At 55.5% G+C, this 17,333-nt stretch overlaps 1 protein-coding gene across 3 annotated transcripts in view; it reads left to right on the top strand.

Moving 5' to 3' along the window:
- Window positions 1-17,333, top strand: part of sipa1l3 (signal-induced proliferation-associated 1 like 3) — a 65,950-nt gene that overhangs the window by 12,867 nt on the left and 35,750 nt on the right. For 2 of the 3 annotated variants that reach the window (XM_056611746.1, XM_056611744.1), the window contains exon 2: window positions 11,118-11,191. The exons of the other annotated variant lie outside the window; for it this stretch is intronic. The gene's annotated coding sequence lies outside the window, so the exon portion shown is untranslated. The remainder of the gene's footprint in view (window positions 1-11,117; window positions 11,192-17,333) is intronic. 3 annotated transcript variants of the gene reach the window in all.

Genomic DNA, 17,333 nt, shown 5'->3' with positions numbered 1-17,333 from the left:
TCCAGTTCCTGTATTGAGACATCGTGGTCAGAGGGTTTGTCCGTGCGTCTGAACGGATGAGCTGGCTTTCCTCAGAGCCGATGCTCTGAGCCCTTCCTCGGCCGAGGAATGTGGAACTGGTCAGTTTGTGGTTACCTTACACGCTAACGCGGTGACTCAGACACTGAAGTGGTCTGAGCTTCTGGAGGCCAAGGTGATGTGGTGGAGGCTGAGACCGGGCCAGCCCACAGCCAATATTTGTTTTTGTCAAAGGCATGACCGCTGCAAGGAGAACAACAGTTAGAGGTGTGTGTGTGTGTGTGTGTGTGTGTGTGTGTGTGTGTGTGTGTGTGTGTGTGTGTGTGTGTGTGTGTGTGTGTGTGTGTGTGTGTGTGTGTGTGTGTGTGTGTGTGTGTGTGTGTGCAGTGTGCACCTGTTCCCAGCGTTCCTCAGGTCAGTGTTTATAAAGCCATCAGGGCTGTGGTGGGGCTCGGTGGCTGAGGCAGAGCATCTTAGGGGAGCGTGTTCGAGCCTCGCGAGCCAACGCTGTGGCTGTAGCCTCTTCCCTGTGAGATGCTGTCAGCAAACAGCTTGGACCTGTGCACCCACACAGTGAGACCTCCCTCTCCCCTCTCCCCTTCCCTGTGCCACGTCCATCTGGGTCAAAGAGGGGGAGAGAGGGAGACGGAGAGAGGGGGAGGAGGTGTGAACAGAACACACACACACACACACACACACACACACACACACACACACACACACACACACACACACAGAGGGCCTGCAGAAACGCTTTAGCTTGGAGGTGGTGACCCACTCCACGTCCCATCTTGTAATCAACGTCGGTTCCAAGCGGTCCGGTAATGAAACACCTCCCCCCCACACAGTCACCTGCACACAAAGGGTTCCCGTGTGCCCACGTCCCCCCCTGCCCGCCCATTAATCAATCAATCAATCAATCAATCAGCCGTCCACTTTAAAGGCCTTCCGCTCAAACCCTCCGCTCCCTGGCGTTGCCGTGGCGCCCGCAGGTTAGCATCATTCAAACCGTGGAGGTGGACGGTGGACGGTGTCTGTGTTTGGTGTTATTGTTCAGCAGGTGAGCGCGGAGCCGGCACGGTGGAACCCGATTGGCTGGTTCCCTGGCTCTGCCGACGCGGTGGAGTTGTATTTCCTGTTCTGCCGGGGCCTCCAGCAGCAGGCAGCGTTGTGTTGGACCAGCAGGAGCTTGTTTACATGACACGCCGCCTCAACCGAGACACGCAAACACACGCACACGCACACGCATCCAAGTGTCCTTGGACCTGGTTGACGTTTCATGTTGTCAGTTTCAGAAGCTTTTCTTCGACGGTTTTGGCAATTTGGGCAAATTGTGTTTAACTTCAATAGCTGTGAAGCCGATTTAATGTCAACACAACCAGTCATTCATGTTCAATACAATGGCCGGTGAACACATTGGGAATAGTAACGTTGGTGTTCACCTCCTGCATTCTTTGCTCCTGTGCTGTGCCATATCTCTGCATCTTTCCATCTCTCTCCCCTCTAATGGTGCCGCTCTTTATTCCACTGCGTTGCTCAGCCCTTGCATTTACTAAAAAATTCAACCCTGCAATTGTAAAATGCCTCAACTCCACCCCCGTGCAGAGGAAACAATTCAACCCCTTATCTCCCTGGATTTAATTCAATTGCCAGCCACAGAGGGCATTAGGCCGCTTTGTACCGTGCATCCAGCCAACATAAACTCTCTCAGGCCTGATGGGAGCGATCCAGAGTTCCTCGGTAGCCAGGCACACTGGCCCCGGCGTGGCTGGCTACCCAGCTAACACCGTATGCGCACAGCCTCATGTCTGGGATACCTGAGGTCCTAGTGGAAGGATGAGAGCCTGAAGGTTGCTCCCTAGGCTAGCTGTAGGTCCAAAGGTTAGTTGTAGCGCCCTAGGGTAGCTGTAGCGCCCTAGGGTAGCTGTAGCTCCGTAGGCCAGCTGTAGCTCCGTGGGCTAGCTGTAGCTCCGTGGGCTAGCTGTAGCTCCGTGGTCTAGCTGTAGCGCCCTAGGCTAGATCTAGCTCCGTGGGCTAGCTGTAGCTCCGTGGGCTAGCTGTAGCTCCGTGGGCTAGCTGTAGCTCCGTGGGCTAGCTGTAGCGCCCTAGGCCAGCTGTAGCGCCCTAGGCTAGCTGTAGCCCCCTAGGCTAGCTGTAGCCCCCTAGGCTAGCTGTAGCGCCCTAAGCTAGCTGTAGCTCCGTGGGCTAGCTGTAGCTCTGTGGGCTAGCTGTAGCTCCGTGGGCTAGCTGTAGCTCCGTGGGCTAGCTGTAGCCCCAGGCAGCAGGAGTTAGCCCCTGCTCTGTCCAGGGGCCAGGCACGGAGGATCACAGAGGGACGTAGGGGCTGGTAAATGTGTTTTTGATGTTCTTCCAGTGGCACTGAGGGCCCTACTGCCCCTCTCCTACAGGCAGGGCCCCTGCCCCACGCGAGTGTGTCACCCAGGATCACCTCAGGACACGGCTTGGAGCCCCAGCGGCACGGCCTCCAGCTCTAAGCTCCCCGTGACGTCTACGGGCTGTGACCCCAGCGGGGGGAGGGAGACGGGGGCTGGACCCGGGGGGGCCCGGTGAGGACAGGGACGACGGCAGCTTTATTGGTCCGATTAAATCAAAGGAAGGGATGTTTGTCTGTGGTCCCGTCTCTCGGAGGGCAGAACACGAGGCTTTCCTCCCCATCTAGACACTGAGGTAGTGCACCTGGATGTTGTCTGCAGGCGTCCATCACACACGCCTCTATTTACACCTCAGGACCTCCTCTAGAGGGTCACTGGGGTCCCTCAGCAGGGTAATGGCTCCCAGCAGGATAATGGCTCCCAGCAGGATAATGGCTCCCAGCAGGGTAATGGCTCCCAGCAGGGTAATGGCTCCCTCCCAGCAGGGTAATGGCTCCCTCCCAGCAGGGTAATGGCTCCCTGCAGGGTAATGGCTCCCAGCAGGGTAATGGCTCCCAGCAGGGTAATGGCTCCCAGCAGGGTAATGGCTCCCAGCAGGGTAATGGCTCCCAGCAGGGTAATGGCTCCCTGCAGGGTAATGGCTCCCCCAGCAGGGTAACGGCTCCCAGCAGGGTAACGGCTCCCAGCAGGGTAATGGCTCCCAGCAGGGTAATGGCTCCTGGGTTGTGCTCTGTCTGCCTCCTGGCTGCTCTTCAGTGGGACCACAGGGAGCGGGAGGTAGGCTGTGGAGGGGGCGTGGTGTCCAGCCGGCCACCCCTGAGCGGCTGGGCCTGTCCTGCCAGCAGGAGGGTGAAGGCAGTGGCCGGACTGTCCTCAGGTCAGGTGTGAGCGCTCCACAGGGCAGCCCGGCCGCCGTGTTCTGAGGTCGGGGTAGGACTGCAGCACGCTGTTCAGTGTTCACAGGCACAGGGTCCTCCTCTTGGTTTGGTTTTGGCCTTATGGGCGTGTGTAGATTTGTAGCTTTTGAAAACATGATTGAAGATTCATATTCACATAATTTTTTTATTATTTTGATGCATATTTACTTGAGGCCAGAGGAAATATTAATTTTCAGAAACGCTTTTTGGCAACATTATTGCTTTTAGGGGAAACCTGACAATGATATTTGGGAGGCTAAGGAACATCATTTTAAATGTTATCTTGATGGATATGCTTTTAACTTAATGCTTATTTAGCCATGAGTAAGACGAGCACGAGGCTAAAGAGGTTGCAAGTATCATGGTATCGTTAACGATGCATAGAGTGCTCCGATCGCTCCACTAGATGTGTTCAGTGTTCTCTAGATGTGTTCAGGGTTCTCTAGATGTGTTCAGTGTTCTTTAGATGTGTCCTGTGTTCTCTAAAAGTGTCCTTTGTTCACTAGATGTGTTCTCTAGAAGTGTTCAGTGTTCTCTGGAAATGTTCACTGTTCTCTAGAAGTGTTCAGTGTTCTCTAGAAGTGTTCATTTGAGCGATGACTAACCCTGTTTTTTCGGAGCGTTCCACTGGAGATCTCACCGTTTGGTTAGGGTTAGGGTTAGGCTAACCTTAACCCTAACCCTGTTTTATCGGAGCGTTCCGCTGGTGATCTCACCGTTGTGACGGCGTTGCCCGAGGCCTTCGTTATCTCATGACAGACAGGGTCTTTCCCACGTACGGGCGCTGATAAGGATCCGGTAACAGCACGTTCACTCCCTACCCGGGCTCTGGGAGAATGCCCCCCCCCCCCCCCCCCTGGAGCTCATCACGCACCAGAGGAACGAGCGGGTTCCATTAGCAGTATCTGGTGCCCCATCTCCCGGCCCTCGGCTGTCTCTGGGCTGTCTCCCCGGGCCTCAGATACGGCCCCCTGCTGTCTGACGGCGGGCCTATTCTCAGAGGCTGTTCCTAATGTGAGGGAAGCGTGCTCAACGGCCGCCCTTTGGAGGACGCTACGTCATAGAACGCCGACAAGCACGGGTCCAATGTTGATGAACGCTCGGAAATTCGCGCCCTTTTCGCGTCCTTTGTTTTTGAGAATTCCGAGATCTTTCAAGGATGCATCGATGGATCCTCAACGAGCCAAAATACCCACAATCCCTTGCGTTCACACGCTGTGCGTGATATTAAAAAATTGCCTATGGAAAGCAGTACAAATTGCTTTACACAAGTGAAGTTATTTGAAAGTTTTCCGAAATATGCAAGGAAGTGTTCTAGCAAGGCTGCAGCCTTCCCTTTGGGAAGCAGCTGGAGGCTCTGGGAGGGAGGTGGCTCCATGGCTTCCTCTTTCTTATCCCAGTGTTTTAGCCCAACGCTGAAACATTGTTCGATGTTGAATGCCTTTGCGTGGGATCAGAGAGGGCTACAGTGAGGACCGGAGGCAGGGTGCCGGTTTGAATCCTCTTCTTCCACGCAGCTCGGCTCCACAATGCCTATTGAGGAGAACGCAACAAGTTTTTACAAGTTAGGAGTTAACTCGTTTGAGCCCCCATCCCTTCGGGAACAGAGGAGTGTTGTTGAGACGCTGGACTGAGTAAAGCACTTAATGACAGGCAGGATTGTCTCGCAGCTCTCCAGTTCCATCAAGCCTCCTGGAATCAGCTCCTCTCCCCGTTTCAATGGCGCCTTTCAATGGACGGGCAGAGGAGAGAGAGAGGGGGGAGAGAGAGGGGGGGGGAGAGAGGGGGGAGAGAGGAGAGAGAGAGGGGGGCGAGGAGAGAGAGAGGGGGGAGAGAAGGGCCGGCTGGGATTGTGTCTGAGGCTCTCTTTGTCTGCCCTGTTGTAACAAACTCCCTCGCACACACACACCCCGTCACATCCCACACATACATACACATACACATACCCCATCAAAGAGACACACACATACACACACGCACACACACTCCCACCCCCCGCATAACCCACCACACAAAAACACACACACACACCCACCCCCTAGCCCAAACTCATACACACCCACACCGTCACACACACAGACACACCCCAACCAGTCTCTCTCTCACACACACACACGCACACGCACACACCCCTGACCTTGTTAGTGTGGCGGGGTTTGTTGCGTCCCTCCCAGTCGGTTTGAGTAAAGAGACAACCAGTCGGTTCCACTTCTCATCGGTCGAACCCACACCGAGACACCAACGGTTTTACCTTTCATCCCATCAATTAAATCTATGTTCATCTAGTTCCTCAAACACGCTTCAGGCGTGTGTTTGGACCAGTGCCCCAGAGAAGCGCCCCTTAAACCCAGAGACCAGTGACTGGGAGCAGACTGATCCCTGGGAGGGCCCAGGCGTTCGCCCTCCTATGCCGTTGAGGTACTGGTCTGTGTTTGTGGACCAGGACCGGCCCTCGTGGGTTCTGGTCAGCAGACGACGGCGTGTGTGTGGCGCCCCCCGCCCGCCGCCCGCCGCCCCGTGCCGGCTCACTGGTTCCCCTGATTGCTCACGAGCTTCCCAGAGGAGTGCGTGGATGCTCTTTAGGAATTCTTCGATGGAGGCTGTTAATCTGTGATTGACCTCCCCCCGATCAGGTCAGGCTGAGCTCAGAGATGAGGGCCTGAGACACGGTTAAGCCGGCCTCCTGGCCAGGGCCCAGCGTCCCAGAGGGAGACGATGGGAATGTTTAGAGGAGCAGGGCCGGAGCCACACGCCATCATTAAGATGAGGATCTGCTGTGGTAACGCGGTCGCTATGGTGGATCCAGAGCCTTTGTTTACAGCCCCAGACCCGGGTTCAAGTGTCCCCTGTTTGGCCCTGCTGGAGCTGGGCTAGGAATATAAGACGTAGCGAGCTCCCCCCCCCCCCCCCCGGCGCTGAGGCTGACCTGGGCCGTCCCCCCCAGCTCTCCTTGGCCTCACCTCCCTGCCTGGCCCCCCCATCAGTCGCCCTCATTAGCCTGTCACTGCGCCGCTTCGGTTACAGGAAGGACCTCCACACACCCCTCCCCCCACTTCCTCCGGCTCCCACGCTAATGAAACCGGTGGGGCCTGGCTGCTGAGTGACGCGGGGGGGGCGCTCGTCACCGAGCGAGGAGGGCAGGCCGCTCGTCAGCCCACCTCCTCGTGTGTGCGTGTGCGTGTGCGGAGGTGTGTGAGGGTGTGTGTGTGTGTGTGTGTGTGTGTGTGAAAGCGATGGCACTAGACCCGTGATTATCAACCCTTTAATCTTAATCAGTTGAAGGATTCTGGAAGTACTTCAGGGGATCCTGGTGCCTAATCAATTTAGACCCTATTTATCTAACGAGTGGGTCGGGTTGGCTGGTTTTGATGTACGTCTTTGTTCCAATGTCCCGAACACGCTCTGAGAGCAACCGGAAAATCAGCCAGAGTTTGGCTGCTGGGCCGGCCGTTCGGCTGCCATACGTTCCTCTGGCTGCTGCCGCTGCCAACAGCCTGGTTCCAGGGCAGCGTCCGGTCTTCAGCTGGCCTGGACCTGCTCACACATTCACATGGAAGACACGTGGGCTACGAGGTGTTGCACCCACACCTACGGAGCGCCCTGTGGGTCTGTCCAATTCATCTTAGAAATGTATTGAGATGGTGTGTGTGTGTGTGTGTGTGTGTGTGTGTGTGTGTGTGTGTGTGTGCGATAAAACCCAAGCGATGCGTTGTTGTGTCGGCGTGTAAAGGGTCACCAGCGCTGTGTGGGGATTACCAGTATCACCAACAGCTGTCCGCCGTCTCCGTACCGGTGACCTCCTGGCCCCGAGACTCCTGGGTTCAAGTGCTGAGTGACGACCTCGTTGCCACATGCGCTCAAGGAAGGAACAAGCCGGGGGTCAGAGGTCGGGGCCGGGGCCTCCTGGGGTAGGGATCAAGCAGGAGCCACCAGACGGGAGGGGCCGGAAGCAGCTTACGCCGGCTCTGAGCTCCGCTGGGGGATCAGCTGCTCGTGTCTGACCCATATGTCCCCGTCCGGTAATGCACCTCTGCCCGCCATCGCTGAGTCACGCTCCCAGCGAGCGGACTCAAGGCAGGCCGCATGGCGTTAGGGCAGCGCTGGGGGGAGAACAACGCCCAGACACCGGGCACCTGACCCGGGGGCCTTCCCCCCACCTGACCCGGGCGTTATGGAGGAACTGAGGCTACAGAGGGCCCCCCCCCCCCTCAAGACTACGCCCCCATTGCTCTGAGGATGGGGTTTAACGCAGGCAGGAACAGAGCGTGGATTCTCAGGAAAAGTGGATATCTGCCAAATATTGGGCCTGATTAGATGGAGGTACTAGTGCTGTATCTCTCACTGATCCCATCAACCCAGGAACTCTAAAGGAGTTCAACAAGCTGGAGCTCACCGTAGTTCTTTCAGCCCAACGTTAAGTGATGCTAGAGATGGCTGCTGGTCCCCTCAGGTGAGCTCACCTGTAGACAATGCAGGGAATGTAAAGTATGGGCCAGCCAAGCGATGAATGGTGACAATAAGCCCAGCCCTGATGGTGTTATGAAAACCAGAACATGTAATCCAATGTTGGAGTGAACCTAGGACACACACACACACACACACCCACACACATATACATGCACATAAACATTCCAACTCTTCATGAAGCCTTTGATGGAATTACAACTCATTCCAACATGATCCCCAGATTGCCGGCACATGGTAGTTATCATGACGATACTCACTGACTTCCTCTACATGCCGGAGAGAGGTGTGTGCGTGCGTGTGTATGTGTTTGTGTGTGTTTTAGCCGATGTGTGTGTTCGGAAAATTCTAAAATCGGTCCGTGGATCATTCTAAAATTCAGAATATAGCTTTTATTGGCTGGTTGGACTGATCGACTACGAAAACCATTGTCGGTCGCTCCCCTAGAGCTGTCTGTGTGTGAGAGTGATTCTGCAGGACAACGATGAAATAGCGACGAACACCAACAACAAAGGGGTTCATTCCCCGACAACACGTCCATACACGGCCTCCTGAACGGTGATATCTGTAAATCCATACTGTGTGTGTTTGTGTGCGTGTGCGTGCATGTGCGTGCGTGCGTGTGTCCGCGGCGTCGTGTCTTCGTATCGCCCGCTCCTCTCTCGGGAGGTCTCGTGTGTCCAGTGCGCCCCCGGCATGCCGCCTACGTCTTCGCGTGTCTCAACACCGCTAGCGCGCCGGCCGTTCCCATGGCAACGTCGTGCACAGGGCGATGGAGAGCTGTGCGAGCAGCACTGCCGCGGCCCCGGGTGCGGGGGGGGTGGGGTGCTGCAGAGAGGAGGAGGCCAACAGTCCGTGGCTTTGATACGTCGATGTGGTCAACGCGTGTCCTGCTACACGCGTCGTGCTTTTATTGCACGCTCTACTAACTGAAGGACACTTTGGGGAAGCAAGGGATGTTCTAAGTCAATGTACGGATTATGTCTAAGACTCGGATATTCTCGTCTTAAGAAATCGCTTCCAACGTCAGGCGTCGGCCTGACGTTGGAAGCGGTTTCTTAAGACGAGAATATCCGAGTCAGGGAATCTCCGGGTTAAACATCCGCCTGTATCGATCAGCCAGCGATCGATCAGAACCTCTCAGCGTATTGTTTATTTATAGCCTACAAAAGGGATCCAACTATAAACGCAGGACGACGCTGGCTCTTCTGAATCTGCCTCGAGTGCACGCCGTTCCTCAAACCCACCGACGCCGGGTTAAATAAAGCGCTCTTTGTCGTCCTCTCCTGCGTTGACTCCTTCCACCTGGGAGCCCGATGCATGTGGCGTTCATCTGTGAACCACGGGGAAGGAAGTGCTCTCTATTTACATGCATTCCTTCCAGAGGGAGGGAGAGACTTCTCCACCTCCTAGTGTTTGAGTGGAAGTGGGGCGCCCCCCCCCCCCCCCACACACACACACACACACACTCTCTGCAGGGGGTCGGTCCTCCTGCGGCAGCCCTGTGTGTTTTAATTACGCAGACTGTGAGGCAGAGTTTCCCACGTGGATGCAACACAGCCACACAAAAACAGTGTTCCCGCCCAGCGTCCTGGGACCCCTGGCCCCTCTGGCACCCATTCATGCACTCGCTCACTCGTTCATATTACTGGGCTACGACGGGTGGCACCTTTCAGTCAGGTTCAAAGAGTGTAAAGGAATAGGCACTTAATGTATTAACTTATTGTTTGTTGTACGTCCTGGCACTTAAACATAGTACTGTGTAGCATCTTAAGATTCTTATCCTAGCTATCTCTGTAGTATACGGGGAATGGGTTAACCTAGTGATTGTTTGTGCTTGGCACTTGGTTCTATGAACATCCTTACTGTACCCATATATATTGTTGTTTCTCTTTCTTTGACAAATGTGCTTATTGTAAGTCTCTTATCCCCATTTCATATTGAAACTGGAAGTTCTATTTTCTAAATTGTATATCACCTCATTACACAATAATTGACAGTAGTAATTCGCAGGAAGTTGAAGCTCAGGCCGAGAGGAAGTGACCCAAAGAGGAAGTGATGCCTCGGTCATTAACGGGGCAGGGCTGGGCTCTGAGCGCCACATGGAACGCGGGAGGTTCTCCTCCCTCCAGGACGGAGCGCGGTGCTGGATGCGACGTCACACCGTCATGTGAGCTCGGACCTCATTAAATCATCCGATGATGGCAGAGAGAGACAGTCGGCCTCTTCTTCCTCTCCCCCGGAGTGTGCCAGGGGGATCATGGCCCCCATGAAGGGAATAAACCTCTGATTTCCATGTCTTCGCTGAAAGGCTCTTGGTTCTAATTCTGTCCCTGGGAGTCGCATGATTCTCATTGTGTTCTGGAGGATTTAGAATTAGCCTCCTCCTTTCTCTCTCTCTCTCACACACACACACACACACACACACACACACACACACACACACACACACACACACACACACACACACACACACACACACACACACAGTCACACACACACACACACACAGTCACTCACACAAACAGTCACTCACACACAAACAGTCACACACACGCACGCAGTCACACCCCTTCCTAAAAGAAACACGGATTACATAAACACGCATAGTATGTCCACCCGCACGCTCAGACACAAAGAGACAAGCTCACAAACACACACGCAAGCTCAGACTAACACAGACATGCTTTCAAACACACACACAGATCCCTGTGTGTCTCTCTCTCCCTCCCTCTGCTACAGACTCTGTTTATATGCTCGGCCCCGCGGGGTAAGTAGGCCCACATCGATCACTATTGATCTAAAAGTGTATTGGGCAGCTCATAATGGGGTCCCCCCCGGGCCATGTCTGTTCAGTGTCTCTCCATCCATCTAGTATTAACCCCTTAAACCTGTTTGTCACAACGCACAGGGACATAAACACGCCTCTCTGAGTACCCCGACCTCTGCTCCTCACACAATGTGTGTGTGTGTGTGTGTGTGTGTGTGTGTGTGAGTTGGAGGCACTGCAGTATCCATAGCCATCGTCTGGTGAACAATAGAATCTCTGACCTGATAACAGTGGAATCGTAGCAGCTTTTGTTACGCACACACAAACCCACGCAGACACAACGTTTTGGGCAGTCTATTGCTAGCCAAAACTCAGAAGGGTAACGGAGTGTTTACTAGAGGAATCAGAAGAATGTGAGACATCGTGGAGCAGTTTACTCGTTCAGCCGGTGACTCACGGGGCTCAGCGTCCAATAAAGGGGAATCCAGTTTAACCATGTTGGCATTTCACACCAATAAATCCAAAGGTGACTTCAATCTCTGCTTCTCGTTTCAGGAGTGAAAACCTTGACCTCATCGCCCTGTGGACTTTAACTACTGGCCTTCCCTGCTTCACCTGCAGAGACTGAGGTGTGTGTGTGTGTGTGTGTGTGTGTGTGTGTGTGTGTGTCTGTGTGTGTGTGTGTGTGTGTGTGTGTGTGTGTGTGTGTGTGTGTGTGTGTGTGTGTGTGTGTGTGTGTGTGTGTGTGTGTGTGTGTGTGTGTGTGTGTGTGTGGGGGGGGGGGGGGGGTGCACGCGTAAGTGTTTGTGTGGGCGTAAGTGTACGTGTGTTCACTTAATTGGACATTCGTCACCTGCTCTTGACACTTTGTCAGATTGCACCCCATCTGGTTCTCTCACTACAACACAACACCTTTTGTTAAAGCACTCATACCTGTGGTGGTTGTTGGCTCCGTTCCACGCACCTGTGTGTGTTTGGCATGACACCTGCCCTGACTCACGGCGCTGATCCGGGACCCAGTGCCTCTGCAGTCTGCCGGACCACACAGGGGTACGGAGTAGCCGCCCAGAGGCTAGAGGCTCGAGGGCACCGGGGTCCTAGAGCAACCATGTGTGGTACTTTGTTATTGGGCTATATTGAAGCGACTGGCTATCAGCTAGCACTGAAGTGGATTAATAGCCTCTTGGATGATTTGCAAAAAAGTGGTCTCACTGTACAGAAGACAAAGACACAGAGACATTAAACATGACCCGACATCTGTCTTCTGGGAATATTCAGCCGTACAACTGGACCTAGCATCTGTCCTCTCTTTATATTCACCTAACCCTACCTCTTCCCCAGGGCCTCCTAGGAAGACAGGAACACGTTATATTTATAGCACTCATAAACTCATTTATAGCACTCATGTGTGTGTGTGTGTGTGTGTGTGTGTGTGTGTGTGTGTGACCTCGCGCTGAGGCTGATGTCAGCTGAAGAAGAGTTCCCTGTAGGATCAACGAGGTTCCTTCACAAAAGTTCTTCGAGAGGATAGAAACATTTTAGTCAGGACACGATGAATCCACAATCCACTTCCTCTCTCTCCCCTCTCTCCCCTCTCCCCTCTCTCCCCTCTCCCCTCTCTCCCCTCTCTCCTCTCTCCCCTCTCCCCTCTCTCCTCTCTCCCCTCTCTCCTCTCTCCCCTCCCATCTCCCCTCTCCCCTCCTCTCTCTCCTCTCCTCTCTCCCCTCTCTCCCCTCTCTCCTCTCTCCCCTCTCCCCTCTCTCCCCTCTCTCCTCTCTCCCCTCTCCCCTCTCCTCCCCTCTCCTCTCTCTCTTCTCTCCCCTCTCCCCTCTCCCCTCTCCCCTCTCCCCTCTCTCCCCTCCCATCTCCCCTCTCCCCTCTCCCCTCCCCTCTCCCCTCTCCCCTCCTCTCTCCCCTCTCCCCTCTCCCCTCTCCTATCTCCTCTCTCCTCTCTCCCCTCTCCCCTCTCCCCTCCTCTCTCCCCCTCTCCCCTCTCCCCTCCTCTCTCCCCTCTCCCCTCTCCCCTCTCCCCTCTCCTCTCTCCCCTCTCCTCTCCTCTCTCCTCTCTCCCCTCTCCTCTCCTCTCTCCCCCTCCCTTCATAATGAAGGCGTGACCCTGACTCATCACTCGTCAGTACTGATTGGTCTGTGGTAGAATCTGCGTACATCAAGGGGTGACATCACGGATGACATCAGAGGCTTCCAGGGAAGTCCAACGTAACCGTGACGACAAGGTGGGGTCAGGGGTCACGCCGAGGGTCCTTCTGTCCGTCTCTCGGACTGCAGCGCTGCCCTCTCGGGGCGACAAACGACAGGAAGTGACAGCGGTGACCTCCAGGTCCGGTGGCCACCTCCAGGTCCGTTGGCCACCTCCAGGTCCGGTGGCCACCTCCAGGTCCGGTGGCCACCTCCAGGTCCGGTGGCCACCTCCAGGTCCGATGGCCACCTCCAGGTCCGGTGGCCACCTCCAGGTCCGGTGGCCACCTCCAGGTCCGGTGGCCACCTCCAGGTCCGGTGGCCACCTCCAGGTCCGGTGGCCACCTCCAGGTCCGGCGAGGGCAGAAGTAAAACAACCTCAGATTGGAGAAGCAGCGTCCCTCCCTCCCTCTGGGCCCCCTCTCCTGACGGTTTCACTTCCCGCGTCCGTCTCTGTTTACCGTCTCTGAACGCCGTGACTCCAAGGCTCCAGTGATCGCTGTGCGGTATCACTTCTGGATTGTTGATAATGCGGACGTCCCGTCGCCCGAGTGTCTCCCACAACGTCCGCTCTTGTTTTCTGTTTCTAATTCGCCGTGCGACGCGTCGACCACTCGGTCGCTGTTCCCCTCGTCCCTGATCCCTGGTTCCCTGGTCCCCGGGGGGGCAGAGTGCGGTGTGCGTCCCAGAGGGGGGGGCCTTGATGCGGGGACAGGTGGTCAGCGTGGCTCCCAAGCCGCCTCCCATACTGACAACGCCGCCGTTTGATGTAGGCCCAGTTAGACCAGGTACAGCTCGCCGCGCTGCAGTGGGACGCGCTCTCTCTCCCAGCTCCTCCTGCGTGGCCGCCCGCCAGCGCTGAGCGGTGGAACGGTGCCGAGCTCCTGTCTGTCTGTCTGTCGGAAGCACCAGCCATCTGCTCACAAGCCTCTCAGCGAGCCTGTTCCGCCACATTGTCTGGATAATTTATGGCAATGCTAGCTATTATGACACAGCTAATGTTTACACTCGTAATCCGGAGAGCTCTCTCTCTCTCTCTCTCTCTCTCTCTCTCTCTCTCTCTCTCTCTCTCATCTCTCTCTCTCTCTCTCTCTCTCTCTCTCTCCTCTCTCTCTCTCTCTCTCTCTCTCTCTCTCTCTCTCTCTCTCTCTCTCTCTCTCTCTCTCTCTCTCTCTCTCTCTTCCCCCCCTGCTTGCAGTAAGGCGTTTGATTGGGATTAATTCATTTTGTTCGTAGTTCAACTCATTATCTGGGTATTGATTCCCAGGGTGGTGCACTGTGGAGGTGCCATCTACATGTCCATCTGTAGGGAAATACTTATGCTTTTAACCATCATCCGTAGGTGTTGGTTTAGTCACATGACCATCTACACACACACGCGCGCGCACGAGAGAGAGAGAGAGAGAGAGAGAGAGAGAGAGAGAGAGAGAGAGAGAGAGAGAGAGAGAGAGAGAGAGAGAGAGAGAGAGAGAGAGAGAGAGAGAGAGAGAGAGAGAGAGAGAGAGAGAGAGAGAGAGAGAGAGAGGCAGCACGCAGAACACCTCATTCTCCTCTGATGCATTGCCTTGATGCCCCCCCCCCCCACTGCAGCGGGGCTCCGTGCCGCCCCTCCCCCTCCATCAGCTCCATCAGCTCCGCCCACGTGCATCATTCCTCCGGTCGCGCTACGTCCGTCCTCCATCAGTCCTCCCCCGGCCGTCCGTCCGTCCTCCGCTCGCTGGCTCTGTCATTAGCCGCCGCCAACTGGGCTAATGACCCACCTGGCAGGGAGAGAGGGAGAGAGGGAGAGAGTGGGTGGGTGCTTGGTGAGGCACATCAGATGCCTGAATAATTACTATGTGTGAGTAATTAAAGGCATTAAACGCCCGTGTTTGGCCTCTTCATGTCTGCGTCGGTGCTGGATGTCTGCCCTGGGGCTTTGCACATCCTTAATGATGTTTTTAATGCGCTTTTAGCCGAGCGCTCTGCCTCGCCTTCACATTTCTTTAGTGAGGTTGTCTGGCAGCGCTGGTGGGCGGCAGGGCTCTGAGATCAGCCTCAGACTACCTCAGCCCTCGCCCTCGCCCCGCAGTCAGCCTGGAGCCCCTCCCCACGCTCTCACATGAGCTCTCATTTTGAGATAGCGCCCTCAGTTTGAACGGTTGGCATTTTGACGTTAATATGTTCAAACCTACGGTTTGGATTCAGTTATTTGTCTATCATCACAACGGTATGTTTTGTGGGCTCTCCCAGCCCAGTGTGTGACGGTGTTCTGCTCCATCAGAACACCGTCACACACTGGGCTCTCCCAGCCCAGTGTGTGACGGTGTTCTGCTCCATCAGAACACCGTCACACACTGGGCTCTCCCAGCCCAGTGTGTGACGGTGTTCTGCTCCATCAGAACACCATCACACACTGGGCTCTCCCAGCCCAGTGTGTGACGGTGTTCTGCTCCATCAGAACACGGTTCCCTGGGATGCTGTGTGTTCCCCAGCCCTCCCCAACACCTTCTCCCCCCCTGCACTTTGTGGGCTGTGTCTTTTGGTCTCTGTGTTGTAGCTGCACTCAGAGATATGGCGCTAAGCTCTGCTACAGAGCTGACCTCCCTCTACCTCCCCCCTCTCTCCCCTCCTCTCTCTCCCCTCTATTCTCTCTTACCTCTCCTCCCCCCTTCCTCTCCTCTCCTCTCCTCTCCTTTCTTCTCGCTCTCTCGCTCTCGCTCTCTCTTCCCCCCCTCTCTTCTCCCCCCTTCCTCTCCTCTTTCTGCTCTCTCTCTCTCCCCTCTCTCTCTCTCTCTCTCTCTCTCCTCCCCCCTTCCTCTCCTCTCTCTCTCTCTCCCCCCTTCCTCTCCTCTTTCTGCTCTCTCTCCCCCCTCTCTCCCCCTCCCCCCCTCTCTCTCTCTCTCCCCCCCCTCCCCCCTCTCTCTCTCTCTCTCTCTCTCTCACTCCTCTCCCCCCCCTCTCTCTCTCTCTCTCTCCTCTCCCCCCCCCCCCTGTTCCCGGGCCATAATGAGTCCATTCTGCAGCGCTGCAGCTGGGTTCAGTAGATGTGAGTGTGGATCTGACGGGCTCTGGCAGAGGGGCCTGAGGCTGGGTTCAGGGGATGTGAGGGTGGATCTGACGGGCTCTGGCAGAGGGGCCTGAGGCTGGGTTCAGGAGATGTGAGGGTGGATCTGACGGGCAGAGGGGCCTGAGGCTGGGTTCAGGGGATGTGAGGGTGGATCTGAGGGGCTCTGGCAGAGGGGCCTGAGGCTGGGTTCAGGGGATGTGAGGGTGGATCTGACGGGCTCTGGCAGAGGGGCCTGAGGCTGGGTTCAGGGGATGTGAGGGTGGATCTGAGGGGCTCTGGCAGAGGGGCCTGAGGCTGGGTTCAGGGGATGTGAGTGTGGATCTGAGGCTGGGCCGTGTCTCTGTGTTGGAGAACATGGACCTCGCTGTGGCCGGCGCTCCACAAAGACCTGATACCCGTGTGGCGCTGGAGGGAGCGTGGTTATGATGTGGGGCGATCTGGTACCACGCCGGGCCGGCTGGTCGGTGAGGCTGAATGGTGGGGCTGGTTCTGGACACCCGGGGGTCGGCTGATGGTATCTCACTGCTGACTGAAGGGCGGTAAGCGTTCTCCAGCAGAAGGGGCTGCTGCTGCCAAGGCTCACTGCTGCCCCCACAGGCTGACACAGGGCCTACACATATTAAATTAATATTCAATATCACAGAAAAGGCTATTGATGACCAACCCTGGGGAAGATCCACAGCTATGGGCCCGTGTCTAATGTCTGCCGTCTAATGAGGCCTGTTCTATTCTTAGTGCAGGACTCGCGCTGCAAGGTGGTACAGGCTGCCGTAGTAAACCCCCCCCTGGAGACAAAGGTTGTGGAATGGATTTCAACAAGTCTTTTTCAGCCATCTTTTTATTTCTCCCTTGCGTAAGAAAATATCTAAACCGAATACAAAGTTGGCAAAAGCTTCTCCCACTCCAGGGCCCTTTTTGCAGACGGGGAAACACTCGATGAGTTGTAGAATAACAACGTGACGCTCTGGGCTGGATCAAACGTCCTGTGCTGGACCCGGTCCAGATCTGCAGGATTAGACTGGAGAAGATTGATGGAGCCCAGCTGTGGGGGCCGATGGTACGACCGACCCCGCACCTCAAAGGGGGCTCTACAGAGAGCCTTTCAAAAGGAACGGCCGCGACTAGGGGACGTTAAAGGAGAAGCATTAATGGGTCACGGGTGGATGAGACTCGGCTACGTTTGGGATCTGGTTTGATTGTTGTAGACTTGGCAGAGAGCTCAGGCCTGTATGTAAGCGAGGTTGAGATACCAGCAGAACCTCACGAGGAAGAGGAGGCTGCTTTGATCCTGGAGAGGGACTCGACAAAGCATTTAAGAACAGGGTCAGGCAAGAAAGATGGAAAATAATTCCGCTGGTTAGGAGGGGAGGTGAGGAGGAGGAGGAAACGTCTGCAACGCCGCATTGATGCATCAAATGAACCCACAGTGTCTTAAAAGGGAAGCTGGTTCTTAAAAACCCATTCTCAGGCCCTGTCCTATTAAGGAACGCTATTATGGTCCACTGAGGCTTTCTGCTCAGCACGTC

The sequence above is a fragment of the Gadus chalcogrammus genome, chromosome 16, assembly GCF_026213295.1.
Source record: "Gadus chalcogrammus isolate NIFS_2021 chromosome 16, NIFS_Gcha_1.0, whole genome shotgun sequence".
NCBI classification, from domain to species: Eukaryota; Metazoa; Chordata; class Actinopteri; order Gadiformes; family Gadidae; genus Gadus; species Gadus chalcogrammus.
This window is presented reverse-complemented; position numbering and strand designations above follow the sequence as displayed.